The 19,470-nt window shown below is 43.3% G+C and overlaps 1 long non-coding RNA gene across 1 annotated transcript; it reads right to left on the reverse strand.

The window, feature by feature from the left end:
- Positions 1 to 10,337: 10,337 nt before the first annotated feature.
- Positions 10,338 to 12,900, reverse strand: LOC141074286 (uncharacterized). The gene is made up of 3 exons (XR_012227175.1): positions 12,313 to 12,900; positions 12,075 to 12,225; positions 10,338 to 11,106 (listed from the first exon to the last, which is right to left on the reverse strand). It is a non-coding gene; the product is annotated as an uncharacterized lncRNA (long non-coding RNA).
- Between the last annotated feature and the right edge of the window lie 6,570 nt (positions 12,901 to 19,470).

Below are 19,470 nucleotides of genomic sequence, written 5' to 3' on the forward strand. Positions count from 1 at the left end.
GATGACCCGCACTGAGAGACCTGTGGTTTGGATCTTGCTTCAATTTCTGGCTTCCAGTCTTGAGCTTATAAATACATTTCGATTATTATTTCCATATTTAGTGCATTAAAAGGTTTTTCTGTCACCAACTGGCAATAGCCCTTTCCATGCGGTGTTTTGAACACTAACTCCGTCATGTACCCCTGTTAGCACATTTGAATGTTATATAGCTTGTTTCCCGCTTAGGAGGACCCTCATCTATGAGTCTGAACACAGCAGTGAGGGTGGCAACCATTTTGGAGGAGCCATGAAAGTATTACATGGTGGCCGCTCACCTTAATAATCCCGAATTCTACATTCATTGTGTTGATGCGGCAGTCTTGGCTTATGTAAAAGTAGTTGTCTCTATTCCCTCAGCCCTTTTATAAAGGGGGAAGAACTATAAAAGGGGGTTATACGTAATCAGTAGATTATGACTTCTAAGTTTTATGGAAAAAGTTAAAAATGTGCCATATATGTGTAAACTTGGGTGAATATTGAGTGCACTGACACAACATCTAATGCCATCTTCCATGTGCGGATTGTGGTCTGGAATAACTCACTTGAATCTGTTAATTTCTTGACGAGTCTCGGTGGACAGTAACTCCTTGGGGATCCCGCGGTAATCAGAAGACGTTCACTCCTCCGACACAGCATTACACAGAGATATAATTCCCTGATGGTGGGTACGGTGTGTGGAAGGCTCAGGTGGCGGATGATTTAATCATCAGATCGTCCCGCAGGAGAAGTTCAGCTACAAAAACATTGGAGTAATCTACAATTGAGATCTTAAGATCAGAAATGTCCTGTAGATTATTATTGGCATATATTTCAAATTGAGTCAAATCTATTAAAAATTGATTTATATGGGAAAAATATTTGAATCCTAGAAATCTCCTCCATATGTGATTGAGATTAATGAATGGATTCTAATCAAATCAAATTTGTTTAGAATTTTTAGGAATTCGATGAGACCGGTGAATTTGACATTCACCTAAAAAGACCGCCGTCATTTTACACATGGGTGGGCTTCCCCATAATGCCTTGCAGCTTTCAGATCACATGGCAAAGTGCTGCCAATGAGGATGGACTTCTATAGTCTGAGGCAGGGAATTCAGCAGATATTTTGTGGTGAATCTGGATAGTGAGAGGACGTCACAGCTCACAACTCAGCCATAGAAATGAGAGAAAAGCTATCAATATATATTAGACTAATGTTGGCTGAATCCACTAATAATGACAGGTTTGGCGACAGGCTAATGCGTATGAAGTCCTGGACAATTGATTGCCGGAGGATCGGGCATGTCTGATCCTTTTTCCTCCCAGACATAAGCCACTCTCCCATGAAGAACACAGGAGCATTCAGTCAAGCAAATATCTCTATGTATGGGAAAGAAGGCTGAGATGGAGGGACTCTCTGTTGTGCTATCCCACACTATCTGTATAGTATTTTCAGCATGTTCAGTACTTTAAAGCTACAGCCCACTAGCCCACCATACACATTAGATGGCTGCCAACTAAATGATAGTTTGGCTGACCATTCTGCTGTAAGCCATCTAATGTGTACGGTGGGCTAAAGCCATAAAATAACGATCCATAATATTACATGTAACAATGCATATTCTTCCTCAGCAATCATGTATCCAATTTGCTTGCTTATCACTTTTGCCTGCAATTAACCATTTGTTTCCTGATTGCCTATATTTCTGCCATTGACCATCTGTCTGCTGATTACATACATCTCTGCCATTAGCCATTTGTGTGCGGCAAGTCCTGAACTGACAATAAATCTATAGATCCTCCATACTCTTATCGTGTTTATTCTGGTGTGACTTTCTCTGATTGTCTGCCTGTTGTCCATCTCTCTGTCCAGGTCCTCGTTGAGCTATACAATATCCGGCAAGTCTTGCCCCACTGTTCCATCATCTTTGGAATCAATGGAACAGAGAATCCCCCCTCACCAAGTCAACCGGTACCATCCGGGACCATAGAGAAGAGGGTGAGTGAGGTATCTGCAATAATAATTTAATATTTATTCACATTTTTTATTTGTGAGACCTGAAGACAACCGATAGACAAAACTTATACTGGAAAAAGTCAACTAAATATTGGTTCATGTCGCAACCCAGAGCCGATAACTTCTTACATGTTCCTACAACATATCTGAAGTTTTGTATTGCTGGAAAGTTTACACTGATTCTAATAATATAAATTGTAAAACAGGTAAATATAAATAGCTAAAAATAAAAATAGAATCTAAAAGTATAAATCAAAATATAAGAATAATAATAAAATGTAAGCTTTGTAACACATTTCTAATTGTGCAGAATGGTTAGAGTAACATAGAAGTAAGAAGTCGTTAATGATCTTCCGGTACTCCGCTCCTGTACTCCCTGATGGATAATTACTAGTTGATATTACTTTAGTTGACGCCAAACATCAGTCTCTTGGGATTTATTTTGGAATAATAAGAAGAATCTGAACCATAACTCATTATTGTGCTAAACATACAATGAACACATAACGAACCGCTCAGCTTCAATTAGCCGATGTCTCTTCATTTAGAGAAGCGAAGGCTCCACAGACTTGTAATTACCTCAATTCACGGAAGAATCAAACAGGTGGAAGATTCTTATTGTTTTTTTCCTATTAGCGGGAGCTTAGTGAGTACTCGTATTATTTTTATGGATGGGACATTGGGATCATAGGTTTGAATCAATCCAAAGGCAACATCTTCATGGATCTTCATTTGGGCCAGATCACCCCATTAATAGTGTTTATTTTGGACATAGCTTTCATGGTACCTTGTTGAACTAAAGAATACTCTTAAAATTCTATATATACCATATATTATGTTTATGTGTGTTAGGGAACCATGTATATGGATGTGGGGCCCAGGAAGGTAATATCACCACAAGTAGAATTCCAGTGTGGCAAATGGATAGTCCTGGATCACCGAGGGTAGACATGTACAGGTCATGTACCGTTCTTGTGCATATAAGAAGTGTATTTTGATTCACTGTAAAAGTTCAGGTCTATTTAAGTCAGGTTTTCCAGCTGTTCATGGTCAGTTACATGGGGAATTTTATCCAGGTGGCAACTAAGCTGTAGGATATGGCCTGTAACGGTTAGCCTAAAGATGGGCACACTTGTAGGTATGAGGTGCCACCTTGAGAAAGTAGGTGAAGGAGTGGAGGTTTTCCATGGATGTACTAAATGAGGAATACCAGATACCTTTGAGGAGCATCCACAACTGTGAAATAGGGAGGCATGGCGAAATGGGGGAGCAGAAGGGAGTGTGTCCACTTGTGTGCCACAGAGGCTGAGGTGGAAGCGTGTCGTGCCAGTGAGATGGTAGAAGACCTCTGACCATGGAGTAAAAGACCTGGGGATACCAATTAAGTGACTCGCCCATGTTGTCCACACAAAAGTGGTCCCAAAGAGAGGAAGCCTCTTGTGGCTAAGAGGAATCACCTCTTCTAGTGAGCAGTGCGAGGAGTCTGATGAAGAGGTTGGCTGTGTATCAGCTTAAAGAAACCATTCCGGCTGAGGATGACTGAGCGCAGACCTGACCTGAGACGTTTGCTAAGTCTAAGGTTATGAAGGTCGTGGTAATACAACAAGAAAAATCCATGTTTAAAGCTGGCATAAAAAAACAGTTTTTTGAAGTGTTTTTGGGTGTTTTTTAAGTGTTTTAAGCAGTTTTTGCTGCAATCTATAGGTTTTTTTCTGCTCTAGCTGATTCAGTAGTCAAACAGACGGAGAGTTTTCAATCATAAACAACTCAGGAAAGGACATGTTGCTTTTTCGCACGAGGATTTCCTTTTGAAATCAATAGAGAGGATACGCAAAGAGTGTTTGACGTTGCTCTTCATGTGGATTTGGGAGTAGAATCTGTTCCAAAATTCACATAAGAAAAGCTCTGTGTGAAAATACCCTACACTTCCACCTGGAAGTAATAAGGTATATCTGAAAATCACAGGCGCAACCCAGTGGTAGCAAAGAACTTTGAGGAACTTTGCTGAAACTTTAAAGCAACAACATATATACAGGCTCTTTGCAGTCAAGGGATACATCGCAGTGGCCATTTGCCTGGGATTAAAAAATGCCATATTATGTCAGCTGCCATCCTTGCTAAGCGCCTCACCCTCACTTTCCGTGTGGTTGTTTCCTCCTTTCCTTATGGATGGGCACTGTTCTCTCTGTGTTCGATAGTTGCAGAGGTAATCTCCTTTTGTGTAACTTGGGGAAGTAGCCAAAGTATTAGTAGTTACACTTATAGTATGAATGATACAGTATTATATGTGACGGGAGTATTCTCCAGAGCAAGGAGGGACAACAGGCCTGGGAACGATCCAACAGATTTATTGACCAGAACACAGGAACAACACGAAGGTAATTTGCAGAGTCCCAAAATAAGTCCACAGGAAACTGATTCGGGGGCACCTCCCGACAATCCTTGTGCCAGATCACAAAACCATAGTCCTTTTAGAGTCCCAGAAATCCGCCATGATCACACTAAGGCCGAGGCTTCGTCAGACAGCCTCGCCCTTCTCTTTCAGCATCCAACTCACATCTGACTGAGTTGCACAGGGATCTAGTGTCTCTGCTCCTGGATCAGCCCATGTGTGTAGTGGAGGAGGGTTCCACTCCTCCTATGCAATGGTTTGGCCCACAGCAAGGCACCGCTGTGTCTAGGAGGATGTGCATTGTGAGTCCTCCCCCTGCTGAGGAGAACAATGGTGATTCCCCTAGCTGTGTTGACCCAAGCCTGAATTCAATTATGGTCTAGATACACAAGTCTTGTGGAAAGGAGACAGGTTACTTACATAATTACATTATAATCCCAGAGACACAGGCAATGGGGGAAGGAAACATATTGTTACAGGTACACACAAGACATTGCAAAGTATTGGGGAAAAATACATATCATGACATTATAAGTGTCACAATCCATTTTTGGATCTGTGGCAGATCCGGGCTCATATATAACCTTTTTTTTCTTTCAAGCCTCTGGCTTAATGTTAGTTTTTGCCCCTGGTGGCCACCGTTGTTACTACAACCTTAGTTGCGCTGCTAATGAGTTTTTGCTCCCGGTGGCCGCTGGGGTTACTACATGTTTAAATTAGCCAGCAGGTGTTACCACCCCCCTTCCTTCCTATAAAAGGTCGTCAGGTGCTCTGGATCACTGTTGGTGATATTGCTCATTTGGAAGCCAACCGTGTGGAGGAGAGAAGCCATCTGGAGCAGTGGTGTTTGCAGCAGATTTGGAGCGGTGGTTACACTGCTGGAAGCTGTGTTCTGGTGCCTCACTCTGCGGTCCAGGGCTTGACTGCAGAGAAAGCGAAGTTTTTTGTTTTTTCCCTGTTCGTTATTTTCCCTGGTGTTATATTAGTACAGCGGTGGGACCAGTGTCTGCACTAGCCAGTTCCCTAGTAAGGGATAGGTGCAGGGCTAGTGAGGGACTGAGGTATTCTGGTCAACGACAGGTTGAAAGAACCTGTATAGGAAACGTAAGGAGAGTTCAGGGACACAGCCGCAGGAGAGTGCAGGAGGTGTCCACTTCCCCGTTCCCTATTGTAGGGCCCACCGTTGCAATTGTGTTCCCGGTGTCCCCTTGTTTGTCTTGTTGTTTTAGTTACCGACCGATCGGCTGGTCGTGCCACACAGGGCAAGTCACTTTGTGACAATAAGTAATAGTACTTATACTATTAGTGCTACTCTGCTGTAGTGCGCAGCAGCTGCAGGCTTATGCTGAGGGACAGCAGATGGGGCTTGTTTAGTCTGTTCATAGTAGTAGCTGCAATTGTCTGGTCACAGTGGTGGTGTCATTACTAGCAATAATCAAAGTAATGCTGTATGCAATGTTAGGATAATATTCTCTTTTATTGGTAGTACTAAAGTTGTAGTATTATTACATATTATTGGTTGTAGATGTTTAAAATAGTGTATAGTATTATCTGTTATTACTAGTACTAAAGCTGTAACATTAATGTATAGTAGTATCTAATAACAGTAGCACTGTGGTTGTAACATTACTACCGGATATATTATATATAAATATTTCTTACAGCTCGTACTGTAGATGTAGTATTATATTATGGAGTAATTATCTATTATTGGTAGTAATGTAGTTGTATTTTCGCTATACAACTCTCAATTACAAAAAAAGTTGGGTGATTGTGTGACAAAACCAGAATTCAATCATTTGGAAACTTGTCGCCATTTTCTATTAATTTTGGACATTTTTCCATTTAATGTCCAAAAAAAGAACTAATTTAGAAATTAATGGCAGCAACAAATCTCAGACCAGTTGTGCCCAGGCTGTGTCCACCATACTGTGTAACCCGTCACCACCATTGTGCCCGTTCTCTTCCCACCATCATGCAACGTCCCCTCTTCTTTCCACAGTCTGTAAACTTCATGGAAGTGAGGAGACTATTGCTGGAGTTGTGGGAGAAGATCTTTTCCCCTTCTTGTCTGATGTCAGACGCTCGTCTCTCCTCAGTTCAGGGTCTTTTTTATTTTTTCACAATATGATTTTTTAATAATATTGTGAAAAAGGTTTTTGTATTGTGGAATTTCTGCACCATAGGCGGCCAGTTCATCACCCAAACTCTTCCTCTGCTGACCCATGCTGCTGTGATGGAGGCAGGATGTGGTTTACCATTGTCTTAGTGGAATATACAATATCTTCCCTGAAATAGACGTTGTCTGGATGGAGCAGATGTTGTTCTATTGCTTCTATATAATGCTCAGCATCGATGGTGACTTTCATGTGTGAGCAAAGTGTCCATGCCATAGACACTAGTGCCCCCATACCATCAAACATACAGAACAGTGCACTGATAACAAGCTGAATGGTCAATCTTCTCGATAACAAGCTGGATGGTCCCTCTCCTATGAGTCCACAGGACACTGTATCTATGGTTTCCATATTGAAGTTCACATTTTGCTTCATCCGACCACAAAATAATTTTCCAATTTGCTTCAGTCCATTATAAATGAGCTTTGATCCAGAGAAGTCAGCAGTTTTTATAAATTCTGTTGCTATATGGCTTCATCTTTCCATGATCTTTCACGGAGAACTGTGTTCACGGACAATAATTTCTGGATTATTCCTGAGACCATTCAGTGATTTACATGACAGAATCATGCCTGTATTTAATGCGGTGACGCCTGAGGTCCACAGATCACGAACGTCAAATACTGACTATCGGCCTTGTTCCTTGTGCACATGGATTTCTCCAGAGTCTTTCAAGGATTTTATGTGTAGTGGATGGTGGATATTTAACGTCTTAGGCTGTGTGCACACGCTGCGGATTTTGCTGCGGTTTTTTCATCACCGAAAACCGCACGTATCGCTGGAAAACGCAAGTGCGGTTTTTAGTGCGGTTTTTGCATTTTTGGTGCGGTTTTCATGCGGTTTTTGAGTGCGGTTTTGACTGCGCTTTGCAAAGCAGACAACATACATAAAGTTATGGCAACTTGAATGAGGAAAAAAAAAAGAAGGTGATGTCATTTCCTTGGCCACCATTCTCCATTTTGCTAGCCAAAAGCAAGTATCAGCACAAACATCCAGCATTCAAGTGCCCAGTATAGTGCCCTGATGGCCGAGAACCAGATCACACAGCGGTGCCTGCTCCGCAGGCCATATCGAATCCTTTTGATGTGGTTTATGCTGCAAAACATTAATCGCCACAGAGAGGAGGTAAGGCCGGTTTCACCTTACGTTTTATTGTGCAGCACATCATGCGCTATAGGTCGCATCTGCAATGCTTCCCTATCGTTACCATGGCGGCCGCAGGGTGTAGTGCTTGCATGCGTTAATCATCAGTTGCAATGCATTGGCGTACTATTGGCGTAGTACGCTGACAATCGCAGCATGCTGTCATTGGCACGGAGCGTAAGATACGGAGGAGAAATATACGGCTGGTGCGAGGGACCCCATAGAGAATCATTGGTCCGTGTCTAATGCGTGTTTTAAGCGCCTCTCACCCGTCCGTATTCCTCGCCAGGGTGGCTTAAGGTTTTTTACAAAATTGCTTCCGAACCACTCCTATGGTAGTGGCTAAATATTCAGCATCTCAATTTTTTTCATAATGGTGGCAAGAATTGTGCCATAGGAGTGGAAACCATCCTTTTAATTTACTGCTTTATGTGCGGATGGTACCCATGGTCTGGAGTAGTGGTTACTGTGTTCCAGACCAGGATAAATTAATCTGGTAACCAATATATATAAAAAAAAAAACCCACAGTGATATACTCATCCTCCGTCGGACTATGTGGTCCTTTGAGCCGCTCACCACGCTCACGGCATCTTCTGTTCAGTTGCCGTTTTGTCTAGTGGGGGACTTTGTGTTTATTTTTTTGGGAACATGCTGTCTTTAGGACAGATGCAGAATAGGCAGCGGTGCGAGTTTCTTTAAGTTGTGCTGAAGTTTGGCCAGCTAATATGCTAGGTGTGCACATTGCCTCTTTGTTTTTTCTTAACATTTATTTGTATTTTAGTTGCAGGAGCGACGAAGGAGGAAGAGGAACAGACGGATGTGGGTGCACCCGCCTGTAGCTGAGCGACAGGAGAAGGGGCATCTTTATGTCCTTTACCAAGATTTGAGGCGGTAAGTTCAAAATATCTTTAATCCGTCTCTTCAAATATTATCATTATGAATTTAAAATGTTTGTCATGATATCATTTCAGCTATCCGGACAAATTCATCTTGTTTTGTCGGCTGTCCATCCCGGCATTCGACCGATTGTTACATATATTGGCACCACATCTGACCTTTGCGGACACCATAATGAGGAAGGCGATCACTGCTGAGGAAAGGCTGCTCATCACCTTGCGGTAAGTATATATTTTTTGGTTTGTATGTGATTGAGGCTCTTTCACACGTCACTCACACATAGATGGACATGGATATCTTTTTAACATTTTTTCATGTAGTCTCTTAAATGGGAATATGTTAAACATGTTTAATTACTTGTTTTGCTAACGTTTCTAATATTGTTTTTCTTTTTCTTTGCAGATTTTTGGCCACAGGAGAGCGCTATACATCCCTACACCTCCAATTTAGAGTTGGTAAATCCACCATCTCTCAAATTGTGAGGTGCACATGTACCGTGATCTGGCAGAAGTTGCAGCTCATGGTGATGCCTTCCCCAACCGAGGAGACTTGGCTGCAGGTCGCAGCAGGCTTTCAGTCTGTGGCCAATTTCCCAAACTGCATAGGTGCAGTTGATGGTAAACATGTAAGGGTTCCACAGCCACAACGATCAGGATCACACTTCTTTAATTATAAGAAGTATTTTTCGGTGGTCCTGATGGCGGTGGCTGATGCACATTACAAATTTGTTGCCATTGACATTGGTGCCTATGGCAGTACTGGGGATTCTCGGGTGTTGCGATCATCACAGATTGGTCAGCAAATTCTTCAAGATGGCGGAACGCTCCCAGCCCCAAGACCTTTGCCGGGTTCCACAGATCCAGTGCCCTTTGTGATGGTATCGGATGAGGCGTTTTCCTTAACGACAACCCTGCTGCACCCATACCCACGAAGGGGACTGGATGACAGGCGGAGGATTTTTAATTATCGGCTGAGTCGTGCACGCAGATATGTGGAATGCACCTTCGGGATCATGACTGGTCAGTGGAGGATCTTTCACACTGCCATCCAGTTGGATACAGACACCGTTGATGCTGTGATTAAGGCCTGCTGTGTACTCCATAACTATGCTCGGGAGTACAGCTCAGAGGTAGATTTGGAGTACCAGCAGCCACAATGTAATCAGCTGCGCAACGTGTGTCTGGGAAGACCATCCAACTCTGGTGTGCATGTGAGAGAAACCTTTACTGACTATTTTATGAGTCCCGAAGGTGCCGTGCATTGGCAATACTCCTGTGCTGGTGTTGGGCAGCCTGACCAGCACTGAAAGATGGAAGAACAGAGCGTCACAAAAGAAAGGACCACTCAAGTTGTAATGAAAAACTTTTTCAAAATTTTTAAAAAAAAATTAGATTGTATTAATCACTAAAAACAATTCTGATTCTGTATTGACGGTGTGTGTTTCATTTATTTCACCTCATTTTCCTTCTTCAAAGCCTACACACAGTACATTGGCTGGAAATCCTACAGTTTCTGCAGCATCAACCACCTTTTTGACCCTCCCGCCCATAGTCCTTTGATTCTCGACACATGACAGGCAGAGATCACTGCATTTACATTAATCTGTCCCAAAAAAAACAAACAAATTGTAAATACAATATTTTTTATTTAGAAAACAATATATAAATTCAAGGACATTGTTGGCATCGAAAAACTAGAAATACAGCCAAATATTATTACATTTGAACAACTCCAAAACGGACCTTTTTAAACAACACAAATTTTTGGGGGGAATATTGTGTTGAAGCGGGCAAGGTGTTCGAAACAGACAACATGTCTAATTATTGTAACAAATATTTTGTGCACCATTGACGGTAACAATTAGGGGAGATAATGGTACTCAGGGGTATACGGATAGTTGGCCTGGGAGCTGCCTGAGTCAGAAAAGTAATTGGTGTTATTTGTTGGCCTATACTCCGTTGGCCGCTGCTGTTGGGTGGGTGGTGTTGGTCGGAACAGGTTAAAAACGCCCATTAAAATATTAGTGTATGATGCTATGGGAGCAGGGTCCTGTAAAGCAGTGATTGACATCTGCACCATTGTCATTAATATAGACTGCCTCTCCGGTGTCAAGCTTCGAATTTTATTGGCAATTGTCATGCCGAAGAAATCAAACTCATCCTCGCTTGTGGTCTTTTTAATCAAATCTAGTGTATCCGAGGATGCCTTTAAGGTGGTGTCAATGTGTTTTTTTTTGGTTCTTTTCTTGCTCGGCTCTCCAGACACCGGAAAGGCAGTGGCTACACATGCTTCTGAGGAACCCAATGGTTCATCAGCTGCAGAAACAGATGTTCCTGCAGCTGATGAAGATGGGGCTACATCAGAAGGTGTGTTGCGACATGGTGCCGAGATGTCACCTGCCTCACAAGACCCTGCTCCATCTTCTGATTCATTGACGTTTTCAATTATGTTCCCTTGAGTGCTGTTGAGAGAAAAAAGAAAAACATGAGGATTAAAAATTACATATTTTATTCGGACAAACTGTTTGGCCAACTCCAAAAAAATTTCATGACAACTGCGGTGCCCCATTTTACATTGCATGATTATAACGCATGTTTGTATTTTACTCATTTGGAATCAGTGCGTGCTATATATACACAGTGCAAATTATCTTTGCTGTCAATCAGCGCCAACAAATGGCAGCGAAACATGCAGTATTGTTAGAAGCTGCGGCACATGTCAGAATTTATTGGAGCTTCACAAGCACTTTATAACGCATAGTGAAGATGTCCAATAGAGACCAAAAGTTCTTAGACATCTTTTCATTCAAAGACTTTTATGTATTTTCATTATAATGAAAATTGTAGAATCAGTACGAAGGGAGTATACAATGACAAAGGTGAACGGATGGACTTGCAATGCTTGTTTAACACCGTGTAGCATGGAGGAGGAGGTGTGATGCTGTGGGGGTGCTTTGCTGGTGAAACTGTTGTGGATTTAGAAATGTATGGCATTGTGAACCAGCATGGCTACCACGGAATCTTTAGGCGGCATGCTCTTACATCCGGTTTGCTGTTCGTTGGGACATAATTTGTGTAGTCAACAGGACAATGACCAGAAACACACCTCCAGCCTGTGTAAGGGCTATTTGACCAAGAAGTACACTGATGGGGTGCTACGCCAGATGACCTGGCCTCCACAGTTACCAGACCTGAACCCAAACAAGATGGTGTGGGTTGAGGTGGGCCCGCAGAGTGAAGTCAAACAAGTGCTAAGCATCTGTGTAAACTCCTTAAAGACAGGTGGAAGACAATTTCCAAGGAGTAACTGGAAGCATCAGTGTGCTAAGCATTTCAGAAAATTAAAAAGATGTCAAATTTCTATATCCGAGAAGTAATGGAAATAAAGAAAACTGTTTGAATGCGGTATTTTTTTTTGGCGTAAACTTACCTTCGCAATGTCCGGCTGGTGATGAGAAATTGAAGTTCTTGGAAGTACGGAAATGTTCTGCTGGTTGGGGATGCGCCACTTTTTTGACAGCTGGCAATGAATTAATTAAACCTGTCCCGAACCGAACGCCAACGTTGTTTGACATCACTGTCTACAAAAGAAAGACAACAAGATTTTTACCACCTTTTTTGCTTTAATAACAAGTGATAACAAAAATAATCCTGAAAAAGTTAGTTACCAATTTGTGACTGTGTGGCTTTTGGAAAGGAGTGCCAGTCAGGGTACAGATCACTTAAAATTTTGCTCCAGCAACGATCCCTGTTGCCACGATCTTTGTACAGCCTGTCTGCCGGGTCCCAAAGGGCTGGGTAATCACGCACCTACACACAAATAGAAAATGGAATTAGGAACTATATCAGTTACACTAATAAAAATCTAAAAAACAAAAATTTACATATAAGCCCTAAAAACTAATTTAGGTAGTGAGCACTGATATTGTATAGCTACTAAAAGTAGCCATACGTTAGCGGCTTCATATTTTTCGAATGTGAGTGAGGGGATAATACTCATTGCCTTTTCATAGGCTAATAATATCAACCCGCAGTTGTCTGCGTTTCCTTTCTGAGTGCAAACTTGTATGTAGATGCAACGTCCACCCTATATTTTGGTGCCAGAAATGCAAAGCAGACAACTATGGGATGGTAAATGGAGGCTGGGTTGGGGTTCATAAACATGGCCTGTTTTGAGGCTCTGATTGGCCACAGTTGTATGCGTTTCTTTTCTGGCTGTAAAATTCCTGGGAGGCCTAAAATAATTTTGACGTGGGGTCCCCCTATATTTTTGGCTCAGAAAGGCAAAGCAGACAGCTGTGGCCTAGGCCCCGTCACACTAAGCGACTTACCAGCGATCCCGACACCGATATCAAGGTGTCAGGATCACTAGTAAGTCGCTATGTGCTCGCTGGTGAGCTGTTACACAGACAGCTCCACCAGCGATCAGCACAGCAATGCCGAGCGGACGGCATCGCTGGCCACCCGTTAAAAATTGTATTAAAATACAAAATCTTTTTATTCTAACCTTCCGATGTCCCGCGCAGTCTTCCGGCCTCTCTTGACGCTACGGTACCAGTGATCCTTTGCGAGAATGATCGCGAGAATGTCACGGTCTCACGGCAACGACGTCTCGCGCTCATTCGTGCAAAGGATCACTGTGACCGGAGCGTGGAGAGAGGCCGGAAGACTGCGCGGGACATCGGAAGGTGAGAATCACAATATTTTTTCGGGTTTTATTTTTTTTTTAAACCTGATCGCTGGTCTCCCGCCTGTCACACGCAGCGATGCGTGCTGGCCAGTGGGAGACCATCGACCAAAGAAATGTCCATAGATTTCCCAGAGCGATCAGCGATACCGGCAGGGGTGCCGCTCGCTGATCGCTCTCACACACAGCGATTTCGCTGGTGAGATCGCTGTTACGTCACAAAAGTTGTGACTGCAGCGATCTTGCAAACGAGATCGTGGCCTCTCAAGGCAGGGAACAGGGTATTTGTGGGAAGCTTATCTTGCTATTTTAAAAAATTTCCAAAAACTAAACTTAATACGTGCTGTTCCCCCTATTTTTTTGGCCCACAAAGCCTATGCAGACAGCTGCAGGCTGATTACCAGGTGTTAAATATCTTGCCGCAGCTGTCTGCGTAGCCATTCAGGCTTTAAAAAAAGAGGGGGACCCCCCTAAAAAAAAAATGACGTAGGGGTCCCCCATATTTTAGGGCCAGAAAGACTAAGCAGACAGCTGCGGGCTGATATTTCCAACCTGGGAAGGGGTTAATATCCATGTCCCCTTTCCCAGGCTATGAAGATCAGCCCACAGCTGTCTGCGTTGCCTTTCTGGCTCTAAAAAAAAGGGGGACCCCCCCAAAAAAAATGACGTAGGGGTCCCCCATATTTTAGGGCCAGAAAGACTAAGCAGACAACTGCAAACTGATATTTCCAACCTGGGAAGGGGTTAATATCCATGTCCCCTTTCCCAGGCTATGAAGATCAGCCCACAGCCGTCTGCGTTGCCTTTCTGGCTCTAAAAAAAAGGGGGACCCCCCCAAAAAAATGACGTAGGGGTCCCCCATATTTTAGGGCCAGAAAGGCTACGCAGACAGCTGCGGGCTGATATTCATAGCCGAGGAAGGGGTCATGGATATTGCCCCCCCGGCTACAAATATCAGGCCACAGCCGCCCCAGAAATGGCGCATCAATAAGATGCGCCAATTCTGGCACTTAGCCCCTCTCTTCCCACTCCTGCACCACGTCGGCGGGATGTGGGGTAATAAAGGGGTTAATGTCACCTTTGATCAGTGACATTAAGCCCGGTTAATAATGGAGAGGCGTCAGTGATGCCGATCCATTATTAATCCAATTATAAAGAATGGAAAAAAACACACAGACACATTAAATAATAATTTTTATTCAAATAAAAACCACTGTTTTTGACAAAATTTTATTGCACGCTCAATCCATTTGGGATGCCATCGATCACCTAGAGAAAAAAAACAAACAAACCAACTAAGATACCTACCGTTCCGTCGCAGTCCATTTAAACGAGTGTCCCACGTCGATCAATCATGGAGAACAGTCACATCAGCAGATGTGACCATTCTCCATGTCACCAGAAACACACTGACAGGAGCTCTGCTCCTGCAGTGTGTAACTGCGCATGTGCCTACAGTTTACCAGAGTTCAGTGACTCCGGTAACCTCATTTACGGCACTGCTGCGTGGGAAAGGTCACACGCAGCAGAAGAGCCGTAAAGCGAGGTCCTGGAGCGGCCGAACACCGGAAAACTTGCCCGAATACTTCCGAGATCGCCGTGGGACCTTTGTTTTTTGTTTATTTTCGGCGGACATTTTTTTTTGGGGGGGAAAGGTTTTTTTTTTAACTTTATTCAAGAACGAGGGGAGCGAGGGCTTCTGGACAAGATGGCGGGGCCTGGATGGTGAGTATACAGTATATGTTTTGTGTTGTATGTCATGTCATGTATGTTGTATGTAATGTCTGTTACATGTATGTTATGTGTTTTGTTACGTGTTTAGCACTGTACAATTGTGCTCGGTGGCCGCAGGGCCTACTCTCCCATCACATGGCCGGATGGGAGCAGCAGGCCCATGCGGCGATTGAGCACAATTGTCGCACTACCGTCGCATGGAGACGCACACAGACAGACACATACATATATACATACATACATACAAACATACATACATACCAAGTCTATCAAACGCCCCACGTCCATCTCCATGCGCCGGTAGCCCTCCATCTTGCCAGAAATCTTGTCACTGCACACTATACTCCGCCCACACACTACACTTCCTCCCGCCTTGACATCATTTCCCCCCATTCCGCTGCGGTTTTTTGCACCCAATCCGCAGGAAAAACCGCAGATCTTTTTAGATCTGCGGTTTTTATGCGGATTTTACAAAGTCCATGAAGTCCTATGGGTGCGGAACCGCGGCAGAAACGCACAAACAATTGACATGCTGCGGAAAATAAACCGCGCGGTTTTTTCCGCAGCATGTGCACAGCGGTTTTGAATTCTCATAGAAAACAATTGTACTGTACACCGCAGCAGAAACTGCTGCGGGTCTGCAGAGGCCAAAACCGCTGCGGAACCGCAGCAAAATCCGCAGCGTGTGCACACAGCCTTAGTAATTTTATTTTGAGGACCGGTTTTCTCAAATTGTGGGTTTAGATTCAGATTTATGAAGTCTGACTATCTTTGCTCCTGGAGAGACTCTGCCTCTCTTACATGCTCTTTTTAATCAGTCATGTGACTTTTCCAGCTTTGTGTTAACCCTGTCCTAACTTTTGTGAAAAGTGTCACTGCCATTATATATTAAATGACATAATTTTTCAAATGAAATGGAAAAATGTCCAAAGCTCAACTTCTGATCTCTTCTATGTTCTGTGTGGTAAAGTATGACCATAAGAGAGATTTCCAGATGATCACATTCTTGATTTCTTTGCATTCTATACACAGAGACCCAACTCTTTTGGATTTAGGGTTGTATATTATAATGTATTTTCTGCTATTGGTAGTATTGTAGTTGTAGTATTAGCCTAATTTTTATACCATTATATAAGATTGTTTTTTCCAGAATGACCTGTCTTGTGTTTGGGTCTGCAGGTTTCCTCCGGCTCCTGATTCATGTGATTGTCCCATATTGATGAGGGCCGTCTGCTTCACACATCTCCTCGCAGTATCGTCATCTTCTCATCATATTATGTCCAGGATAACATTTATTTTCTGTCTCCTCACTGAAGCCTCAGCTGGAATATTGATTCTGATTATTTCCGAGATCCTCCATACCATAAAAAGTAGGAGGAGTCATTTAGTATCGCTGTTGTATGTTATGGAATATTACCCACTTTGTTATATTTGACTAATTATAACACACACTGGATCATAGGATGAAGCCAAGAAAATATTCTACCATCTCATACTCACGAGGACACTGAAAGCCCAGAATACTCAATGTATAGTTAGAAATTATACCCGTTCTTGATACAAGCCTCATAGTCATAGAGGTGCAAGACCCATAGTATCAGTAGAGTACAGCTTTAACCTGAGACAATGATGGCTCCTCTGGTATCACAATAGGGTATTGGGACAGTCCAGTTTGGCACCGCCATGATCTTTCCTTGCAGATATTCTTTACGTGCTCCCGGCAGTCCAGACTGGACATTGCTAATACCAATCCCAGCTCTCCCTCACTAGTCCCCTCTGCAATCATTACATTGCACCTCCCAGGTTACTCAGTGTAACGCTCTTTTGTGATGGGCACAAGCCAATATCTTTTGCACACCCGCTCACTCCTCGCTCTTCCTAAGATATTAAATAATGGGTAGAAACCTGTCCCCTTTTAATTCAGACCATTAGAGGGTCCTCCGAGTGACGTGGCACCCCTACGTGAAACACATGCAACAATATAGGGAACAAAAATATCATTATGTAAAGTAGATATAAAAAATAGCATTTGTTCAAAATTGCTTCTGACTATGAGCATTGTTATGAGTTCATTTTCCCCTTCGCTGCTGAGGTCTGGTGAACTCCCTCTTCTGGTAAAGGAAGGTAGCGAGCCTGATTATCAAGCACCTGAGCCTAATGATGATGACTGGCTGAGTGGAGTAACAGACTGGATATAAGGCCGGCGACACCCTTCTGCCTTGCGGGTGATTTCTCTGAGGGATTCTTGGAGACCAGTCTGGATTCCTGCTCCTCAAAAGCTAAGTTTTCTGCTCTGCTTTTTTCATTTGTGCTTTGATTTTGTTTTGCTTTGTTTTTCTGGATTTCTGCCATTCCCTGCTGGGGTGAGCTGAATTCCTATTAGCTCTGTCTTCAGAAAATACCTGAGTACTGATATAGTATTTTTGAAGCCTAGCGTCTTCAGGGCTTTTTTCCATATCAGTCTGTTGGCTCTGGTCTTTGATAGGGTTTTGGCAGATTGCAGACAGCAACCTTCCTTTCCTGTCCTATTTAGTTAGCTTGGGCCCCATCGTTTGCTCAGCCTATCTTTCTATCTATGTAAGTGTTTTTTCATCTTGCTTCACTGTCATTATATGTTGGGGGCTGCCAATTACTTTGGGGTCTGCTCTGGGGCAGGTAGATTTCCCTTTCTGTCTTTAGGCTATTTAGCTCTCCGGCTGTGATCGAGGGGTCTAGGGCACCGTAGGAACCCCCCACGGCTACTGCTAGTTGTGTTGATAGGTTCAGGGGTCTGCAATCTGATAGCTGCCAACTTCTCTGGTTTTCTGGACGTAGCGACTATTTTTGTGTCTGCCTCTTACGGTGATTCAATCATAACAGAATCACCCGCCATACCGCAGATCCTAGGGTTCTCAATAGTAGGAAGGAATTGTAAAAAAGAAAAAAAAGTGTATATTTTTTCCTCTATATCTCTGAGGCCGTAGGGGGAATTTTTTTTTCTCTCAATGGAGATAAAGCAATTATCTGATTGTGTGGAGCAGCTCGCTGCTGAAGTGCGGGGAATTTCCGCCTACCTTGCTAGTTCACATGCTGTTGAACCAAAGATCCCTACACCTGATGTATTTTTTGGGGATCGGTCTAAATTTTTGAATTTCAAAAATAATTGTAAATTATTTTTTGCCTTGAAGCCTAACTCGTCAGGGAGCTCCGCGCAGCAGGTTAAAATTGTCATCTCTTTGCTGCGTGGCGATCCCCAGGATTGGGCGTTTTCTTTGAAACCAGATGATCCTATTCTGACTAATGTGAACGCATTTTTTCAAGCCTTGGGGTTGTTGTATGATGAACCTAATGCTATTGATCAGGCTGAAAAGACCCTGTTGGCATTGAACCAGGGTCGAGATTCTGCAGAATTGTACTGTCAAAAATTCCGAAAGTGGGCGGTCCTTACTACCTGGAATGATAATGCCTTGGCTGCTCTCTTTCGGAAGGGTTTGTCAGAAGCCATAAAAGATACTATGGTGGGATTTCCTGTTCCCTCTGGTCTGGACGATTCTATGTCATTAGCCATTCAGGTTGATCGGCGTTTGCGTGAACGCAGGATTGCACGAGAGGTGTTGCCACCAGTTGAACAGGTGTCTGAACCTATGCAATGTGATAGAGTTTTGTCCAGGGAGCAGCGTCAGGAGTTCAGAAGGCGTAATAAGTTGTGTTTTTTCTGTGGAGATGCCTCGCATATTATTTCTGTCTGCCCTAAACGAGAGAAACGTTTTGCACACACGTTTTCTGTTGGTGGTGTTCAACCTAAGTTTCTTCTGGCTATTACTCTGATCTGCTCCCTGTCCACATTTTCCGCCAAGGCTTTTGTGGATTCGGGAGCAGCTCTAAATCTAATGGACTTGGATTTTGCTAAACGTTGTGGATTTCCGATGACACCTCTGCAGACGCCTATCCCTTTGAGGGGGATTGATGCTACTCCTTTGGCGAAAAATAAACCTCAGTTTTGGACCCAGGTGGTTATGCGGGTCGCCCCAGACCATCAAGAAAATTGCAGATTTTTGGTGTTGCATAATCTGCATGATACCATTGTTCTGGGGTTTCCCTGGTTACAAATTCATAACCCAGTTTTGGATTGGAAATCTGTGTCTGTGGTGAGTTGGGGTTGTCGGTGTGCCTTTAGTGAGGCTCCGTTTTTTTCCACCTCTCCTCAGTCGCATGATGTTCCTGACTATTTGGCGGACTTTTATGATGTATTTAGTGAGAATGAGTCTGCGTCTTTGCCTCCTCATAGGAGTTATGATTGTGCAATTGAACTGAGCCCGGGGTGTAAATTTCCCAAGGGTCGGCTCTTCAATTTATCTGTACCCGAGCACGAGGCTATGCGATCCTATATTAAGGAGGCGTTGGAGAAGGGCCATATTAGACCATC

Source organism: Dendrobates tinctorius, unplaced genomic scaffold (assembly GCF_039654945.1).
Source record: "Dendrobates tinctorius isolate UK_male_01 unplaced genomic scaffold, ASM3965494v1 ptg000332l, whole genome shotgun sequence".
In the NCBI taxonomy this organism is placed as follows: domain Eukaryota; kingdom Metazoa; phylum Chordata; class Amphibia; order Anura; family Dendrobatidae; genus Dendrobates; species Dendrobates tinctorius.